Below are 20,657 nucleotides of genomic sequence, written 5' to 3' on the forward strand. Positions count from 1 at the left end.
TTGACTGAAGGAGTACCATGTATTAAAATTATCCAAGGCAAACTGTTAGCAAGATTTCCAAAGACATGGAGGGAACATAAAGACAAGCGACCCAGGTGGGACTTGAACCCACAATCCCCAGCTCTGGAGGCTGATGCCTTATCCATTAGGCCACTGGGCCTCAGCTTTTCACTGGTAGAAATTGAGAACATTTTGTCAGCAACACCACCAAAGACAAGGTAAGATTTAGGATTCAATGGTAACAAAATAGGGGAAACCTTTAAAACAATCATAACAGTACCTTGGTGATAGATTTTAATAAGGTTGACAATTGGGCTCCTTGCAAGGTAGTAGATCTAGAACATGAAGATCAAGGAGTCCATGGACTGATATAGGGACTCAATGTAATGCAATTTAGTAGTAAATGAAACCAACAATAGAAGGCAACTCAAGATTACTCATTATCCACTCTGCTGTCCATATATATATATATTAAATCACAGTTTTCACAAATTTGATGAAGTTGACAATCTGGGTGTCAGGGACTCATAGTTTTCAAAGTCTCAAGGCCATAGACAGTTCTTTCATTGGTTGTCTTTTTGGTCTTGGAGTAAAAGTAATTCAGGCTATGTTTGGAGGGTTAAAAAGTTTCAGGTGTTTTCCTAGGTGCCAGATCTGTTTTTGCTTAATATAACTTCCATTGTTGTGAAACAGTGAAGGAATGATCTCACTATTGGAGTCAGTCCTCTCTTGAGGAGTTGGATATGGACTTCAGTTAACGACCTCACTGATAACTGCTGATGCTGGTGCCTGTAGAAATGGTAAAATGTGAAGCACGAGCAGTAGCAAGTGTCGCTACCTTCCAGAACCACTGTTACCAATCTAATGTCTCTTTTCCTGATAAGGGTGTTTTTTAAAATTTGTGAAGAATATTACATCATAGATTAGGTTTTGAACGTTTCTAACGTCCCTTAAAATAACCTTCAGGGTGGTAAAATAGTGAAGGTGCAATAGAACTTTCCTAGGATGGGATTAGTCTGAAATAAGGATTTTTGATTCATTTCAATTTTGAGGATAAATATTGGACATGAATTAAATCCAACTTCCCACACATGACTACTGTTAAATGGAGAGAAATTAAAAATATATGTTTCATGGTTATCTTTGTTTAATGTATATTTCATATGTGGAGCTTGAAATAGTAATATCAGACAGCCATTTCATCTTGTCAAACCCACAGTTTTCTCTGTCCTTTGTGAAAGGTTCATATATTATGGAAATGTTATGATTTTGGCTGATTCCTATCAAGCCAAATTGACTGAAGGAGTACCATGTATTAAAATTATCCAAGACAAACTGTAAGCAAGATTTTCAAAGACATGGAGGGACCATAAAGACAAGCGACCCAGGTGAGACTTTAACCCACAATCCCCAGCTCCGGAGGCTGATGCCTTATCCATTAGGCCACTGGGCCTCAGCTTTTCACTGGTGGAAATTGAGAACATTTTGTCAGCAACACCACCAAAAGACAAGGTAAGATTTAGGATTCAATGGTAACAAAATAGGGGAAACCTTTAAAACAATCATAACAGTACCTTGGTGATAGATTTTAATAAGGTTGACAATTGGGCTCCTTGCAAGGTAGTAGATCTAGAACATGAAGATCAAGGAGTCCATGGACTGATATAGGGACTCAATGTAATGCAATTTAGTAGTAAATGAAACCAACAATAGAAGGCAACTCAAGATTACTCATTATCCACTCTGCTGTCCATATATATATATTAAATCACAGTTTTCACAAATTTGATGAAGTTGACAATCTGGGTGTCAGGGACTCATAGTTTTCAAAGTCTCAAGGCCGTAGACAGTTCTTTCATTGTTTGTCTTTGTGGTCTTGGAGTAAAAGTAATTCAGGCTATGTTTGGAGGGTTAAAAAGTTTCAGGTGTTTTCCTAGGTGCCAGATCTGTTTTTGCTTAATATAACTTCCATTGTTGTGAAACAGTGAAGGAATGATCTCACTATTGGAGTCAGTCCTCTCTTGAGGAGTAGGATATGGACTTCAGTTAATGACCTCACTGATAACTGCTGATGCTGGTGCCTGTAGAAATGGTAAAATGTGAAGCACGAGCATTAGAAAGTGTTGCTACCTTCCAGGACCACTGTTACCAATCTAATGTCTCTTTTCCTGATAAGGGTGTTTTTTAAAATTTGTGAAGAATATTACATCATAGATTAGGTTTTGAACGTTTCTAACATCCCTTAAAATAACCTTCAGGGTGGTAAAATAGTGAAGGTGCGATAGAACTTTCCTAGGATGGGATTAGTCTGAAATAAGGATTTTTGATTAATTTCAATTTTGAGGATAAATATTGGACATGAATTAAATCCAACTTCCCACACATGACTACTGTTAAATGGAGAGAAATTTAAAATATATGTTTCATGGTTATCTTTGTTTAATGTATATTTCATATGTGGAGCTTGAAATAGTAATATCAGACAGCCATTTCATCTAGTCAAACCCACAGTTTTCTCTGTCCTTTGTGAAAGGTTCATATATTATGGAAATGTTATGATTTTGGCTGATTCCTATCAAGCCAAATTGACTGAAGGAGTACCATGTATTAAAATTATCCAAGACAAACTGTAAGCAAGATTTTCAAAGACATGGAGGGAACATAAAGACAAGCGACCCAGGTGGGACTTGAATCCACAATCCCCAGCTCCAGAGGCTGATGCCTTATCCATTAGGCCACTGGGCCTCAGCTTTTCACTGGTGCAAATTGAGAACATTTTGTCAGCAACACCACCAAAAGACAAGGTAAGATTTAGGATTCAATGGTAACAAAATAGGGGAAACCTTTAAAACAATCATAACAGTACCTTGGTGATAGATTTTAATAAGGTTGACAATTGGGCTCCTTGCAAGGTAGTAGATCTAGAACATGAAGATCAAGGAGTCCATGGACTGATATAGGGACTCAATGTAATGCAATTTAGTAGTAAATGAAACCAACAATAGAAGGCAACTCAAGATTACTCATTATCCACTCTGCTGTCCATATATATATATATTAAATCACAGTTTTCACAAATTTGATGAAGTTGACTATCTGGGTGTCAGGGACTCATAGTTTTCAAAGTCTCAAGGCCATAGACAGTTCTTTCATTGGTTGTCTTTGTGGTCTTGGAATAAAAGTAATTCAGGCTATTTTTGGAGGGTTAAAAAGTTTCAGGTGTTTTCCTAGGTGCCAGATCTGTTTTTGCTTAATATAACTTCCATTGTTGTGAAACAGTGAAGGAATGATCTCACTATTGGAGTCAGTCCTCTCTTGAGGAGTAGGATATGGACTTCAGTTAACGACCTCACTGATAACTGCTGATGCTGGTGCCTGTAGAAATGGTAAAATGTGAAGCACGAGGAGTAGCAAGTATCGCTACCTTCCAGAACCACTGTTACCAATCTTATTTCTCTTTTCCTGATAAGGGTGTTTTTTAAAATTTGTGAAGAATATTACATCATAGATTAGGTTTTGAACGTTTCTAACGTCCCTTAAACTAACCTTCAGGGTGGTAAAATAGTGAAGGTGCAATAGAACTTTCCTAGGATGGGATTAGTCTGAAATAAGGATTTTTGATTCATTTCAATTTTGAGGATAAATATTGGACATGAATTAAATCCAACTTCCCACACATGACTACTGTTAAATGGAGAGAAATTAAAAATATATGTTTCATGGTTATCTTTGTTTAATGTATAATTCATATGTGGAGCTTGAAATAGTAATATCAGACAGCCATTTCATCTTGTCAAATCAACAGTTTTCTCTGTCCCTTGTGAAAGTTTCATATATTATGGAAATGTTATGATTTTGGCTGATTCCTATCAAGCCAAATTGACTGAAGGAGTACCATGTATTAAAATTATCCAAGGCAAACTGTTAGCAAGATTTTCAAAGACATGGAGGGAACATAAAGACAAGCGACCCAGGTGGGACTTGAACCCACAATCCCCAGCTCCGGAGGCTGATGCCTTATCCATTAGGCCACTGGGCCTCAGCTTTTCACTGGTAGAAATTGAGAACATTTTGTCAGCAACACCACCAAAGACAAGGTAAGATTTAGGATTCAATGGTAACAAAATAGGGGAAACCTTTAAAACAATCATAACAGTACCTTGGTGATAGATTTTAATAAGGTTGACAATTGGGCTCCTTGCAAGGTAGTAGATCTAGAACATGAAGATCAAGGAGTCCATGGACTGATATAGGGACTCAATGTAATGCAATTTAGTAGTAAATGAAACCAACAATAGAAGGCAACTCAAGATTACTCATTATCCACTCTGCTGTCCATATATATATATTAAATCACAGTTTTCACAAATTTGATGAAGTTGACAATCTGGGTGTCAGGGACTCATAGTTTTCAAAGTCTCAAGGCCGTAGACAGTTCTTTCATTGGTTGTCTTTTTGGTCTTGGAGTAAAAGTAATTCAGGCTATGTTTGGAGGGTTAAAAAGTTTCAGGTGTTTTCCTAGGTGCCAGATCTGTTTTTGCTTAATATAACTTCCATTGTTGTGAAACAGTGAAGGAATGATCTCACTATTGGAGTCAGTCCTCTCTTGAGGAGTTGGATATGGACTTCAGTTAATGACCTCACTGATAACTGCTGATGCTGGTGCCTGTAGAAATGGTAAAATGTGAAGCACGAGGAGTAGCAAGTATCGCTACCTTCCAGAACCACTGTTACCAATCTTATTTCTCTTTTCCTGATAAGGGTGTTTTTTAAAATTTGTGAAGAATATTACATCATAGATTAGGTTTTGAACGTTTCTAACGTCCCTTAAACTAACCTTCAGGGTGGTAAAATAGTGAAGGTGCAATAGAACTTTCCTAGGATGGGATTAGTCTGAAATAAGGATTTTTGATTCATTTCAATTTTGAGGATAAATATTGGACATGAATTAAATCCAACTTCCCACACATGACTACTGTTAAATGGAGAGAAATTAAAAATATATGTTTCATGGTTATCTTTGTTTAATGTATAATTCATATGTGGAGCTTGAAATAGTAATATCAGACAGCCATTTCATCTTGTCAAATCAACAGTTTTCTCTGTCCCTTGTGAAAGTTTCATATATTATGGAAATGTTATGATTTTGGCTGATTCCTATCAAGCCAAATTGACTGAAGGAGTACCATGTATTAAAATTATCCAAGGCAAACTGTTAGCAAGATTTCCAAAGACATGGAGGGAACATAAAGACAAGCGACCCAGGTGGGACTTGAACCCACAATCCCCAGCTCCGGAGGCTGATGCCTTATCCATTAGGCCACTGGGCCTCAGCTTTTCACTGGTAGAAATTGAGAACATTTTGTCAGCAACACCACCAAAGACAAGGTAAGATTTAGGATTCAATGGTAACAAAATAGGGGAAACCTTTAAAACAATCATAACAGTACCTTGGTGATAGATTTTAATAAGGTTGACAATTGGGCTCCTTGCAAGGTAGTAGATCTAGAACATGAAGATCAAGGAGTCCATGGACTGATATAGGGACTCAATGTAATGCAATTTAGTAGTAAATGAAACCAACAATAGAAGGCAACTCAAGATTACTCATTATCCACTCTGCTGTCCATATATATATATATTAAATCACAGTTTTCACAAATTTGATGAAGTTGACAATCTGGGTGTCAGGGACTCATAGTTTTCAAAGTCTCAAGGCCATAGACAGTTCTTTCATTGGTTGTCTTTTTGGTCTTGGAGTAAAAGTAATTCAGGCTATGTTTGGAGGGTTAAAAAGTTTCAGGTGTTTTCCTAGGTGCCAGATCTGTTTTTGCTTAATATAACTTCCATTGTTGTGAAACAGTGAAGGAATGATCTCACTATTGGAGTCAGTCCTCTCTTGAGGAGTTGGATATGGACTTCAGTTAACGACCTCACTGATAACTGCTGATGCTGGTGCCTGTAGAAATGGTAAAATGTGAAGCACGAGCAGTAGCAAGTGTCGCTACCTTCCAGAACCACTGTTACCAATCTAATGTCTCTTTTCCTGATAAGGGTGTTTTTTAAAATTTGTGAAGAATATTACATCATAGATTAGGTTTTGAACGTTTCTAACGTCCCTTAAAATAACCTTCAGGGTGGTAAAATAGTGAAGGTGCAATAGAACTTTCCTAGGATGGGATTAGTCTGAAATAAGGATTTTTGATTCATTTCAATTTTGAGGATAAATATTGGACATGAATTAAATCCAACTTCCCACACATGACTACTGTTAAATGGAGAGAAATTAAAAATATATGTTTCATGGTTATCTTTGTTTAATGTATATTTCATATGTGGAGCTTGAAATAGTAATATCAGACAGCCATTTCATCTTGTCAAACCCACAGTTTTCTCTGTCCTTTGTGAAAGGTTCATATATTATGGAAATGTTATGATTTTGGCTGATTCCTATCAAGCCAAATTGACTGAAGGAGTACCATGTATTAAAATTATCCAAGACAAACTGTAAGCAAGATTTTCAAAGACATGGAGGGACCATAAAGACAAGCGACCCAGGTGAGACTTTAACCCACAATCCCCAGCTCCGGAGGCTGATGCCTTATCCATTAGGCCACTGGGCCTCAGCTTTTCACTGGTGGAAATTGAGAACATTTTGTCAGCAACACCACCAAAAGACAAGGTAAGATTTAGGATTCAATGGTAACAAAATAGGGGAAACCTTTAAAACAATCATAACAGTACCTTGGTGATAGATTTTAATAAGGTTGACAATTGGGCTCCTTGCAAGGTAGTAGATCTAGAACATGAAGATCAAGGAGTCCATGGACTGATATAGGGACTCAATGTAATGCAATTTAGTAGTAAATGAAACCAACAATAGAAGGCAACTCAAGATTACTCATTATCCACTCTGCTGTCCATATATATATATTAAATCACAGTTTTCACAAATTTGATGAAGTTGACAATCTGGGTGTCAGGGACTCATAGTTTTCAAAGTCTCAAGGCCGTAGACAGTTCTTTCATTGGTTGTCTTTTTGGTCTTGGAGTAAAAGTAATTCAGGCTATGTTTGGAGGGTTAAAAAGTTTCAGGTGTTTTCCTAGGTGCCAGATCTGTTTTTGCTTAATATAACTTCCATTGTTGTGAAACAGTGAAGGAATGATCTCACTATTGGAGTCAGTCCTCTCTTGAGGAGTTGGATATGGACTTCAGTTAATGACCTCACTGATAACTGCTGATGCTGGTGCCTGTAGAAATGGTAAAATGTGAAGCACGAGGAGTAGCAAGTATCGCTACCTTCCAGAACCACTGTTACCAATCTTATTTCTCTTTTCCTGATAAGGGTGTTTTTTAAAATTTGTGAAGAATATTACATCATAGATTAGGTTTTGAACGTTTCTAACGTCCCTTAAACTAACCTTCAGGGTGGTAAAATAGTGAAGGTGCAATAGAACTTTCCTAGGATGGGATTAGTCTGAAATAAGGATTTTTGATTCATTTCAATTTTGAGGATAAATATTGGACATGAATTAAATCCAACTTCCCACACATGACTACTGTTAAATGGAGAGAAATTAAAAATATATGTTTCATGGTTATCTTTGTTTAATGTATAATTCATATGTGGAGCTTGAAATAGTAATATCAGACAGCCATTTCATCTTGTCAAATCAACAGTTTTCTCTGTCCCTTGTGAAAGTTTCATATATTATGGAAATGTTATGATTTTGGCTGATTCCTATCAAGCCAAATTGACTGAAGGAGTACCATGTATTAAAATTATCCAAGGCAAACTGTTAGCAAGATTTCCAAAGACATGGAGGGAACATAAAGACAAGCGACCCAGGTGGGACTTGAACCCACAATCCCCAGCTCCGGAGGCTGATGCCTTATCCATTAGGCCACTGGGCCTCAGCTTTTCACTGGTAGAAATTGAGAACATTTTGTCAGCAACACCACCAAAGACAAGGTAAGATTTAGGATTCAATGGTAACAAAATAGGGGAAACCTTTAAAACAATCATAACAGTACCTTGGTGATAGATTTTAATAAGGTTGACAATTGGGCTCCTTGCAAGGTAGTAGATCTAGAACATGAAGATCAAGGAGTCCATGGACTGATATAGGGACTCAATGTAATGCAATTTAGTAGTAAATGAAACCAACAATAGAAGGCAACTCAAGATTACTCATTATCCACTCTGCAGTCCATATATATATATTAAATCACAGTTTTCACAAATTTGATGAAGTTGACAATCTGGGTGTCAGGGACTCATAGTTTTCAAAGTCTCAAGGCCGTAGACAGTTCTTTCATTGGTTGTCTTTTTGGTCTTGGAGTAAAAGTAATTCAGGCTATGTTTGGAGGGTTAAAAAGTTTCAGGTGTTTTCCTAGGTGCCAGATCTGTTTTTGCTTAATATAACTTCCATTGTTGTGAAACAGTGAAGGAATGATCTCACTATTGGAGTCAGTCCTCTCTTGAGGAGTTGGATATGGACTTCAGTTAATGACCTCACTGATAACTGCTGATGCTGGTGCCTGTAGAAATGGTAAAATGTGAAGCACGAGCAGTAGCAAGTGTCGCTACCTTCCAGAACCACTGTTACCAATCTAATGTCTCTTTTCCTGATAAGGGTGTTTTTTAAAATTTGTGAAGAATATTACATCATAGATTAGGTTTTGAACGTTTCTAACGTCCCTTAAAATAACCTTCAGGGTGGTAAAATAGTGAAGGTGCAATAGAACTTTCCTAGGATGGGATTAGTCTGAAATAAGGATTTTTGATTCATTTCAATTTTGAGGATAAATATTGGACATGAATTAAATCCAACTTCCCACACATGACTACTGTTAAATGGAGAGAAATTAAAAATATATGTTTCATGGTTATCTTTGTTTAATGTATAATTCATATGTGGAGCTTGAAATAGTAATATCAGACAGCCATTTCATCTTGTCAAATCAACAGTTTTCTCTGTCCTTTGTGAAAGTTTCATATATTATGGAAATGTTATGATTTTGGCTGATTCCTATCAAGCCAAATTGACTGAAGGAGTACCATGTATTAAAATTATCCAAGACAAACTGTTAGCAAGATTTTCAAAGACATGGAGGGAACATAAAGACAAGCGACCCAGGTGGGACTTGAACCCACAATCCCCAGCTCCGGAGGCTGATGCCTTATCCATTAGGCCACTGGGCCTCAGCTTTTCACTGGTAGAAATTGAGAACATTTTGTCAGCAACACCACCAAAGACAAGGTAAGATTTAGGATTCAATGGTAACAAAATAGGGGAAACCTTTAAAACAATCATAACAGTACCTTGGTGATAGATTTTAATAAGGTTGACAATTGGGCTCCTTGCAAGGTAGTAGATCTAGAACATGAAGATCAAGGAGTCCATGGACTGATATAGGGACTCAATGTAATGCAATTTAGTAGTAAATGAAACCAACAATAGAAGGCAACTCAAGATTACTCATTATCCACTCTGCTGTCCATATATATATATATTAAATCACAGTTTTCACAAATTTGATGAAGTTGACAATCTGGGTGTCAGGGACTCATAGTTTTCAAAGTCTCAAGGCCATAGACAGTTCTTTCATTGGTTGTCTTTTTGGTCTTGGAGTAAAAGTAATTCAGGCTATGTTTGGAGGGTTAAAAAGTTTCAGGTGTTTTCCTAGGTGCCAGATCTGTTTTTGCTTAATATAACTTCCATTGTTGTGAAACAGTGAAGGAATGATCTCACTATTGGAGTCAGTCCTCTCTTGAGGAGTTGGATATGGACTTCAGTTAACGACCTCACTGATAACTGCTGATGCTGGTGCCTGTAGAAATGGTAAAATGTGAAGCACGAGCAGTAGCAAGTGTCGCTACCTTCCAGAACCACTGTTACCAATCTAATGTCTCTTTTCCTGATAAGGGTGTTTTTTAAAATTTGTGAAGAATATTACATCATAGATTAGGTTTTGAACGTTTCTAACGTCCCTTAAAATAACCTTCAGGGTGGTAAAATAGTGAAGGTGCAATAGAACTTTCCTAGGATGGGATTAGTCTGAAATAAGGATTTTTGATTCATTTCAATTTTGAGGATAAATATTGGACATGAATTAAATCCAACTTCCCACACATGACTACTGTTAAATGGAGAGAAATTAAAAATATATGTTTCATGGTTATCTTTGTTTAATGTATATTTCATATGTGGAGCTTGAAATAGTAATATCAGACAGCCATTTCATCTTGTCAAACCCACAGTTTTCTCTGTCCTTTGTGAAAGGTTCATATATTATGGAAATGTTATGATTTTGGCTGATTCCTATCAAGCCAAATTGACTGAAGGAGTACCATGTATTAAAATTATCCAAGACAAACTGTAAGCAAGATTTTCAAAGACATGGAGGGACCATAAAGACAAGCGACCCAGGTGAGACTTTAACCCACAATCCCCAGCTCCGGAGGCTGATGCCTTATCCATTAGGCCACTGGGCCTCAGCTTTTCACTGGTGGAAATTGAGAACATTTTGTCAGCAACACCACCAAAAGACAAGGTAAGATTTAGGATTCAATGGTAACAAAATAGGGGAAACCTTTAAAACAATCATAACAGTACCTTGGTGATAGATTTTAATAAGGTTGACAATTGGGCTCCTTGCAAGGTAGTAGATCTAGAACATGAAGATCAAGGAGTCCATGGACTGATATAGGGACTCAATGTAATGCAATTTAGTAGTAAATGAAACCAACAATAGAAGGCAACTCAAGATTACTCATTATCCACTCTGCTGTCCATATATATATATTAAATCACAGTTTTCACAAATTTGATGAAGTTGACAATCTGGGTGTCAGGGACTCATAGTTTTCAAAGTCTCAAGGCCGTAGACAGTTCTTTCATTGTTTGTCTTTGTGGTCTTGGAGTAAAAGTAATTCAGGCTATGTTTGGAGGGTTAAAAAGTTTCAGGTGTTTTCCTAGGTGCCAGATCTGTTTTTGCTTAATATAACTTCCATTGTTGTGAAACAGTGAAGGAATGATCTCACTATTGGAGTCAGTCCTCTCTTGAGGAGTTGGATATGGACTTCAGTTAACGACCTCACTGATAACTGCTGATGCTGGTGCCTGTAGAAATGGTAAAATGTGAAGCACGAGCAGTAGCAAGTGTCGCTACCTTCCAGAACCACTGTTAACAATCTAATGTCTCTTTTCCTGATAAGGGTGTTTTTTAAAATTTGTGAAGAATATTACATCATAGATTAGGTTTTGAACGTTTCTAACGTCCCTTAAAATAACCTTCAGGGTGGTAAAATAGTGAAGGTGCAATAGAACTTTCCTAGGATGGGATTAGTCTGAAATAAGGATTTTTGATTCATTTCAATTTTGAGGATAAATATTGGACATGAATTAAATCCAACTTCCCACACATGACTACTGTTAAATGGAGAGAAATTAAAAATATATGTTTCATGGTTATCTTTGTTTAATGTATAATTCATATGTGGAGCTTGAAATAGTAATATCAGACAGCCATTTCATCTTGTCAAATCAACAGTTTTCTCTGTCCCTTGTGAAAGTTTCATATATTATGGAAATGTTATGATTTTGGCTGATTCCTATCAAGCCAAATTGACTGAAGGAGTACCATGTATTAAAATTATCCAAGGCAAACTGTTAGCAAGATTTTCAAAGACATGGAGGGAACATAAAGACAAGCGACCCAGGTGGGACTTGAACCCACAATCCCCAGCTCCGGAGGCTGATGCCTTATCCATTAGGCCACTGGGCCTCAGCTTTTCACTGGTAGAAATTGAGAACATTTTGTCAGCAACACCACCAAAGACAAGGTAAGATTTAGGATTCAATGGTAACAAAATAGGGGAAACCTTTAAAACAATCATACCAGTACCTTGGTGATAGATATTAATAAGGTTGACAATTGGGCTCCTTGCAAGGTAGTAGATCTAGAACATGAAGATCAAGGAGTCCATGGACTGATATAGGGACTCTATGTAATGCAATTTAGTAGTAACTGAAACCAACAATAGAAGGCAACTCAAGAATACTCATTATCCACTCTGCTGTCCATATATATATATTAAATCACAGTTTTCACAAATTTGATGAAGTTGACAATCTGGGTGTCAGGGACTCATAGTTTTCAAAGTCTCAAGGCCATAGACAGTTCTTTCATTGGTTGTCTTTTTGGTCTTGGAGTAAAAGTAATTCAGGCTATGTTTGGAGGGTTAAAAAGTTTCAGGTGTTTTCCTAGGTGCCAGATCTGTTTTTGCTTAATATAACTTCCATTGTTGTGAAACAGTGAAGGAATGATCTCACTATTGGAGTCAGTCCTCTCTTGAGGAGTTGGATATGGACTTCAGTTAACGACCTCACTGATAACTGCTGATGCTGGTGCCTGTAGAAATGGTAAAATGTGAAGCACGAGCAGTAGCAAGTGTCGCTACCTTCCAGAACCACTGTTACCAATCTAATGTCTCTTTTCCTGATAAGGGTGTTTTTTAAAATTTGTGAAGAATATTACATCATAGATTAGGTTTTGAACGTTTCTAACGTCCCTTAAAATAACCTTCAGGGTGGTAAAATAGTGAAGGTGCAATAGAACTTTCCTAGGATGGGATTAGTCTGAAATAAGGATTTTTGATTCATTTCAATTTTGAGGATAAATATTGGACATGAATTAAATCCAACTTCCCACACATGACTACTGTTAAATGGAGAGAAATTAAAAATATATGTTTCATGGTTATCTTTGTTTAATGTATATTTCATATGTGGAGCTTGAAATAGTAATATCAGACAGCCATTTCATCTTGTCAAACCCACAGTTTTCTCTGTCCTTTGTGAAAGGTTCATATATTATGGAAATGTTATGATTTTGGCTGATTCCTATCAAGCCAAATTGACTGAAGGAGTACCATGTATTAAAATTATCCAAGACAAACTGTAAGCAAGATTTTCAAAGACATGGAGGGAACATAAAGACAAGCGACCCAGGTGGGACTTGAACCCACAATCCCCAGCTCTGGAGGCTGATGCCTTATCCATTAGGCCACTGGGCCTCAGCTTTTCACTGGTAGAAATTGAGAACATTTTGTCAGCAACACCACCAAAGACAAGGTAAGATTTAGGATTCAATGGTAACAAAATAGGGGAAACCTTTAAAACAATCATACCAGTACCTTGGTGATAGATATTAATAAGGTTGACAATTGGGCTCCTTGCAAGGTAGTAGATCTAGAACATGAAGATCAAGGAGTCCATGGACTGATATAGGGACTCAATGTAATGCAATTTAGTAGTAACTGAAACCAACAATAGAAGGCAACTCAAGATTACTCATTATCCACTCTGCTGTCCATATATATATATATTAAATCACAGTTTTCACAAATTTGATGAAGTTGACAATCTGGGTGTCAGGGACTCATAGTTTTCAAAGTCTCAAGGCCATAGACAGTTCTTTCATTGGTTGTCTTTTTGGTCTTGGAGTAAAAGTAATTCAGGCTATGTTTGGAGGGTTAAAAAGTTTCAGGTGTTTTCCTAGGTGCCAGATCTGTTTTTGCTTAATATAACTTCCATTGTTGTGAAACAGTGAAGGAATGATCTCACTATTGGAGTCAGTCCTCTCTTGAGGAGTTGGATATGGACTTCAGTTAACGACCTCACTGATAACTGCTGATGCTGGTGCCTGTAGAAATGGTAAAATGTGAAGCACGAGCAGTAGCAAGTGTCGCTACCTTCCAGAACCACTGTTACCAATCTAATGTCTCTTTTCCTGATAAGGGTGTTTTTTAAAATTTGTGAAGAATATTACATCATAGATTAGGTTTTGAACGTTTCTAACGTCCCTTAAAATAACCTTCAGGGTGGTAAAATAGTGAAGGTGCAATAGAACTTTCCTAGGATGGGATTAGTCTGAAATAAGGATTTTTGATTAATTTCAATTTTGAGGATAAATATTGGACATGAATTAAATCCAACTTCCCACACATGACTACTGTTAAATGGAGAGAAATTAAAAATATATGTTTCATGGTTATCTTTGTTTAATGTATATTTCATATGTGGAGCTTGAAATAGTAATATCAGACAGCCATTTCATCTTGTCAAACCCACAGTTTTCTCTGTCCTTTGTGAAAGGTTCATATATTATGGAAATGTTATGATTTTGGCTGATTCCTATCAAGCCAAATTGACTGAAGGAGTACCATGTATTAAAATTATCCAAGACAAACTGTAAGCAAGATTTTCAAAGACATGGAGGGACCATAAAGACAAGCGACCCAGGTGAGACTTTAACCCACAATCCCCAGCTCCGGAGGCTGATGCCTTATCCATTAGGCCACTGGGCCTCAGCTTTTCACTGGTGGAAATTGAGAACATTTTGTCAGCAACACCACCAAAAGACAAGGTAAGATTTAGGATTCAATGGTAACAAAATAGGGGAAACCTTTAAAACAATCATAACAGTACCTTGGTGATAGATTTTAATAAGGTTGACAATTGGGCTCCTTGCAAGGTAGTAGATCTAGAACATGAAGATCAAGGAGTCCATGGACTGATATAGGGACTCAATGTAATGCAATTTAGTAGTAAATGAAACCAACAATAGAAGGCAACTCAAGATTACTCATTATCCACTCTGCTGTCCATATATATATATTAAATCACAGTTTTCACAAATTTGATGAAGTTGACAATCTGGGTGTCAGGGACTCATAGTTTTCAAAGTCTCAAGGCCGTAGACAGTTCTTTCATTGATTGTCTTTGTGGTCTTGGAGTAAAAGTAATTCAGGCTATGTTTGGAGGGTTAAAAAGTTTCAGGTGTTTTCCTAGGTGCCAGATCTGTTTTTGCTTAATATAACTTCCATTGTTGTGAAACAGTGAAGGAATGATCTCACTATTGGAGTCAGTCCTCTCTTGAGGAGTAGGATATGGACTTCAGTTAACGACCTCACTGATAACTGCTGATGCTGGTGCCTGTAGAAATGGTAAAATGTGAAGCACGAGCAGTAGCAAGTGTCGCTACCTTCCAGAACCACTGTTACCAATCTAATGTCTCTTTTCCTGATAAGGGTGTTTTTTAAAATTTGTGAAGAATATTACATCATAGATTAGGTTTTGAACGTTTCTAACGTCCCTTAAAATAACCTTCAGGGTGGTAAAATAGTGAAGGTGCAATAGAACTTTCCTAGGATGGGATTAGTCTGAAATAAGGATTTTTGATTCATTTCAATTTTGAGGATAAATATTGGACATGAATTAAATCCAACTTCCCACACATGACTACTGTTAAATGGAGAGAAATTAAAAATATATGTTTCATGGTTATCTTTGTTTAATGTATAATTCATATGTGGAGCTTGAAATAGTAATATCAGACAGCCATTTCATCTTGTCAAATCAACAGTTTTCTCTGTCCTTTGTGAAAGTTTCATATATTATGGAAATGTTATGATTTTGGCTGATTCCTATCAAGCCAAATTGACTGAAGGAGTACCATGTATTAAAATTATCCAAGACAAACTGTTAGCAAGATTTTCAAAGACATGGAGGGAACATAAAGACAAGCGACCCAGGTAGGACTTGAACCCACAATCCCCAGCTCCGGAGGCTGATGCCTTATCCATTAGGCCACTGGGCCTCAGCTTTTCACTGGTAGAAATTGAGAACATTTTGTCAGCAACACCACCAAAGACAAGGTAAGATTTAGGATTCAATGGTAACAAAATAGGGGAAACCTTTAAAACAATCATACCAGTACCTTGGTGATAGATATTAATAAGGTTGACAATTGGGCTCCTTGCAAGGTAGTAGATCTAGAACATGAAGATCAAGGAGTCCATGGACTGATATAGGGACTCTATGTAATGCAATTTAGTAGTAACTGAAACCAACAATAGAAGGCAACTCAAGAATACTCATTATCCACTCTGCTGTCCATATATATATATTAAATCACAGTTTTCACAAATTTGATGAAGTTGACAATCTGGGTGTCAGGGACTCATAGTTTTCAAAGTCTCAAGGCCATAGACAGTTCTTTCATTGGTTGTCTTTTTGGTCTTGGAGTAAAAGTAATTCAGGCTATGTTTGGAGGGTTAAAAAGTTTCAGGTGTTTTCCTAGGTGCCAGATCTGTTTTTGCTTAATATAACTTCCATTGTTGTGAAACAGTGAAGGAATGATCTCACTATTGGAGTCAGTCCTCTCTTGAGGAGTTGGATATGGACTTCAGTTAACGACCTCACTGATAACTGCTGATGCTGGTGCCTGTAGAAATGGTAAAATGTGAAGCACGAGCAGTAGCAAGTGTCGCTACCTTCCAGAACCACTGTTACCAATCTAATGTCTCTTTTCCTGATAAGGGTGTTTTTTAAAATTTGTGAAGAATATTACATCATAGATTAGGTTTTGAACGTTTCTAACGTCCCTTAAAATAACCTTCAGGGTGGTAAAATAGTGAAGGTGCAATAGAACTTTCCTAGGATGGGATTAGTCTGAAATAAGGATTTTTGATTCATTTCAATTTTGAGGATAAATATTGGACATGAATTAAATCCAACTTCCCACACATGACTACTGTTAAATGGAGAGAAATTAAAAATATATGTTTCATGGTTATCTTTGTTTAATGTATATTTCATATGTGGAGCTTGAAATAGTTATATCAGACAGCCATTTCATCTTGTCAAACCCACAGTTTTCTCTGTCCTTTGTGAAAGGTTCATATATTATGGAAATGTTATGATTTTGGCTGATTCCTATCAAGCCAAATTGACTGAAGGAGTACCATGTATTAAAATTATCCAAGACAAACTGTAAGCAAGATTTTCAAAGACATGGAGGGAACATAAAGACAAGCGACCCAGGTGAGACTTTAACCCACAATCCCCAGCTCCGGAGGCTGATGCCTTATCCATTAGGCCACTGGGCCTCAGCTTTTCACTGGTAGAAATTGAGAACATTTTGTCAGCAACACCACCAAAAGACAAGGTAAGATTTAGGATTCAATGGTAACAAAATAGGGGAAACCTTTAAAACAATCATAACAGTACCTTGGTGATAGATTTTAATAAGGTTGACAATTGGGCTCCTTGCAAGGTAGTAGATCTAGAACATGAAGATCAAGGAGTCCATGGACTGATATAGGGACTCAATGTAATGCAATTTAGTAGTAAATGAAATCAACAATAGAAGGCAACTCAAGATTACTCATTATCCACTCTGCTGTCCATATATATATATTAAATCACAGTTTTCACAAATTTGATGAAGTTGACAATCTGGGTGTCAGGGACTCATAGTTTTCAAAGTCTCAAGGCCGTAGACAGTTCTTTCATTGGTTGTCTTTTTGGTCTTGGAGTAAAAGTAATTCAGGCTATGTTTGGAGGGTTAAAAAGTTTCAGGTGTTTTCCTAGGTGCCAGATCTGTTTTTGCTTAATATAACTTCCATTGTTGTGAAACAGTGAAGAAATGATCTCACTATTGGAGTCAGTCCTCTCTTGAGGAGTTGGATATGGACTTCAGTTAATGACCTCACTGATAACTGCTGATGCTGGTGCCTGTAGAAATGGTAAAATGTGAAGCACGAGCAGTAGCAAGTGTCGCTACCTTCCAGAACCACTGTTACCAATCTAATGTCTCTTTTCCTGATAAGGGTGTTTTTTAAAATTTGTGAAGAATATTACATCATAGATTAGGTTTTGAACGTTTCTAACGTCCCTTAAAATAACCTTCAGGGTGGTAAAATAGTGAAGGTGCAATAGAACTTTCCTAGGATGGGATTAGTCTGAAATAAGGATTTTTGATTAATTTCAATTTTGAGGATAAATATTGGACATGAATTAAATCCAACTTCCCACACATGACTACTGTTAAATGGAGAGAAATTAAAAATATATGTTTCATGGTTATCTTTGTTTAACGTATATTTCATATGTGGAGCTTGAAATAGTAATATCAGACAGCCATTTCATCTTGTCAAACCCACAGTTTTCTCTGTCCTTTGTGAAAGGTTCATATATTATGGAAATGTTATGATTTTGGCTGATTCCTATCAAGCCAAATTGACTGAAGGAGTACCATGTATTAAAATTATCCAAGACAAACTGTAAGCAAGATTTTCAAAGACATGGAGGGAACATAAAGACAAGCGACCCAGGTGAGACTTTAACCCACAATCCCCAGCTCCGGAGGCTGATGCCTTATCCATTAGGCCACTGGGCCTCAGCTTTTCACTGGTGGAAATTGAGAACATTTTGTCAGCAACACCACCAAAAGACAAGGTAAGATTTAGGATTCAATGGTAACAAAATAGGGGAAACCTTTAAAACAATCATAACAGTACCTTGGTGATAGATTTTAATAAGGTTGACAATTGGGCTCCTTGCAAGGTAGTAGATCTAGAACATGAAGATCAAGGAGTCCATGGACTGATATAGGGACTCAATGTAATGCAATTTAGTAGTAAATGAAACCAACAATAGAAGGCAACTCAAGATTACTCATTATCCACTCTGCTGTCCATATATATATATTAAATCACAGTTTTCACAAATTTGATGAAGTTGACAATCTGGGTGTCAGGGACTCATAGTTTTCAAATTCTCAAGGCCGTAGACAGTTCTTTCATTGATTGTCTTTGTGGTCTTGGAGTAAAAGTAATTCAGGCTATTTTTGGAGGGTTAAAAAGTTTCAGGTGTTTTCCTAGGTGCCAGATCTGTTTTTGCTTAATATAACTTCCATTGTTGTGAAACAGTGAAGGAATGATCTCACTATTGGAGTCAGTCCTCTCTTGAGGAGTTGGATATGGACTTCAGTTAACGACCTCACTGATAACTGCTGATGCTGGTGCCTGTAGAAATGGTAAAATGTGAAGCACGAGCAGTAGCAAGTGTCGCTACCTTCCAGAACCACTGTTACCAATCTAATGTCTCTTTTCCTGATAAGGGTGTTTTTTAAAATTTGTGAAGAATATTACATCATAGATTAGGTTTTGAACGTTTCTAACGTCCCTTAAAATAACCTTCAGGGTGGTAAAATAGTGAAGGTGCAATAGAACTTTCCTAGGATGGGATTAGTCTGAAATAAGGATTTTTGATTCATTTCAATTTTGAGGATAAATATTGGACATGAATTAAATCCAACTTCCCACACATGACTACTGTTAAATGGAGAGAAATTAAAAATATATGTTTCATGGTTATCTTTGTTTAATGTATATTTCATATGTGGAGCTTGAAATAGTAATATCAGACAGCCATTTCATCTTGTCAAACCCACAGTTTTCTCTGTCCTTTGTGAAAGGTTCATATATTATGGAAATGTTATGATTTTGGCTGATTCCTATCAAGCCAAATTGACTGAAGGAGTACCATGTATTAAAATTATCCAAGACAAACTGTAAGCAAGATTTTCAAAGACATGGAGGGAACATAAAGACAAGCGACCCAGGTGAGACTTTAACCCACAATCCCCAGCTCCGGAGGCTGATGCCTTATCCATTAGGCCACTGGGCCTCAGCTTTTCACTGGTGGAAATTGAGAACATTTTGTCAGCAACACCACCAAAAGACAAGGTAAGATTTAGGATTCAATGGTAACAAAATAGGGGAAACCTTTAAAACAATCATAACAGTACCTTGGTGATAGATTTTAATAAGGTTGACAATTGGGCTCCTTGCAAGGTAGTAGATCTAGAACATGAAGATCAAGGAGTCCATGGACTGATATAGGGACTCAATGTAATGCAATTTAGTAGTAAATGAAACCAACAATAGAAGGCAACTCAAGATTACTCATTATCCACTCTGCTGTCCATATATATATATTAAATCACAGTTTTCACAAATTTGATGAAGTTGACAATCTGGGTGTCAGGGACTCATAGTTTTCAAATTCTCAAGGCCGTAGACAGTTCTTTCATTGATTGTCTTTGTGGTCTTGGAGTAAAAGTAATTCAGGCTATTTTTGGAGGGTTAAAAAGTTTCAGGTGTTTTCCTAGGTGCCAGATCTGTTTTTGCTTAATATAACTTCCATTGTTGTGAAACAGTGAAGGAATGATCTCACTATTGGAGTCAGTCCTCTCTTGAGGAGTTGGATATGGACTTCAGTTAACGACCTCACTGATAACTGCTGATGCTGGTGCCTGTAGAAATGGTAAAATGTGAAGCACGAGCAGTAGCAAGTGTCGCTACCTTCCAGAACCACTGTTACCAATCTAATGTCTCTTTTCCTGATAAGGGTGTTTTTTAAAATTTGTGAAGAATATTACATCATAGATTAGGTTTTGAACGTTTCTAACGTCCCTTAAAATAACCTTCAGGGTGGTAAAATAGTGAAGGTGCAATAGAACTTTCCTAGGATGGGATTAGTCTGAAATAAGGATTTTTGATTCATTTCAATTTTGAGGATAAATATTGGACATGAATTAAATCCAACTTCCCACACATGACTACTGTTAAATGGAGAGAAATTAAAAATATATGTTTCATGGTTATCTTTGTTTAATGTATATTTCATATGTGGAGCTTGAAATAGTAATATCAGACAGCCATTTCATCTTGTCAAACCCACAGTTTTCTCTGTCCTTTGTGAAAGGTTCATATATTATGGAAATGTTATGATTTTGGCTG

The 20,657-nt window shown here is 36.9% G+C and overlaps 9 non-coding genes across 9 annotated transcripts; all 9 read right to left on the minus strand.

The window, feature by feature from the left end:
* Positions 1–87: 87 nt before the first annotated feature.
* On the minus strand, positions 88–160 carry TRNAW-CCA (transfer RNA tryptophan (anticodon CCA)). The gene has a single exon. It is a non-coding gene; the product is annotated as a tRNA-Trp (tRNA).
* A 2,512-nt stretch (positions 161–2,672) lies between these two features.
* On the minus strand, positions 2,673–2,745 carry TRNAQ-CUG (transfer RNA glutamine (anticodon CUG)). The gene has a single exon. It is a non-coding gene; the product is annotated as a tRNA-Gln (tRNA).
* Positions 2,746–3,966: 1,221 nt separating this feature from the next.
* On the minus strand, positions 3,967–4,039 carry TRNAR-CCG (transfer RNA arginine (anticodon CCG)). The gene has a single exon. It is a non-coding gene; the product is annotated as a tRNA-Arg (tRNA).
* A 1,218-nt stretch (positions 4,040–5,257) lies between these two features.
* Positions 5,258–5,330, minus strand: TRNAR-CCG (transfer RNA arginine (anticodon CCG)). The gene has a single exon. It is a non-coding gene; the product is annotated as a tRNA-Arg (tRNA).
* Positions 5,331–7,842: 2,512 nt separating this feature from the next.
* Positions 7,843–7,915, minus strand: TRNAR-CCG (transfer RNA arginine (anticodon CCG)). Its single transcript has one exon. It is a non-coding gene; the product is annotated as a tRNA-Arg (tRNA).
* Positions 7,916–9,133: 1,218 nt separating this feature from the next.
* Positions 9,134–9,206, minus strand: TRNAR-CCG (transfer RNA arginine (anticodon CCG)). The gene has a single exon. It is a non-coding gene; the product is annotated as a tRNA-Arg (tRNA).
* A 2,512-nt stretch (positions 9,207–11,718) lies between these two features.
* Positions 11,719–11,791, minus strand: TRNAR-CCG (transfer RNA arginine (anticodon CCG)). The gene has a single exon. It is a non-coding gene; the product is annotated as a tRNA-Arg (tRNA).
* Positions 11,792–13,009: 1,218 nt separating this feature from the next.
* On the minus strand, positions 13,010–13,082 carry TRNAW-CCA (transfer RNA tryptophan (anticodon CCA)). Its single transcript has one exon. It is a non-coding gene; the product is annotated as a tRNA-Trp (tRNA).
* Positions 13,083–15,594: 2,512 nt separating this feature from the next.
* TRNAR-CCG (transfer RNA arginine (anticodon CCG)) lies at positions 15,595–15,667 on the minus strand. Its single transcript has one exon. It is a non-coding gene; the product is annotated as a tRNA-Arg (tRNA).
* Between the last annotated feature and the right edge of the window lie 4,990 nt (positions 15,668–20,657).

Source organism: Taudactylus pleione, unplaced genomic scaffold (genome assembly GCF_031769625.1).
Source record: "Taudactylus pleione unplaced genomic scaffold, aTauple2 ptg000905l, whole genome shotgun sequence".
Lineage (NCBI taxonomy): Eukaryota > Metazoa > Chordata > Amphibia > Anura > Myobatrachidae > Taudactylus > Taudactylus pleione.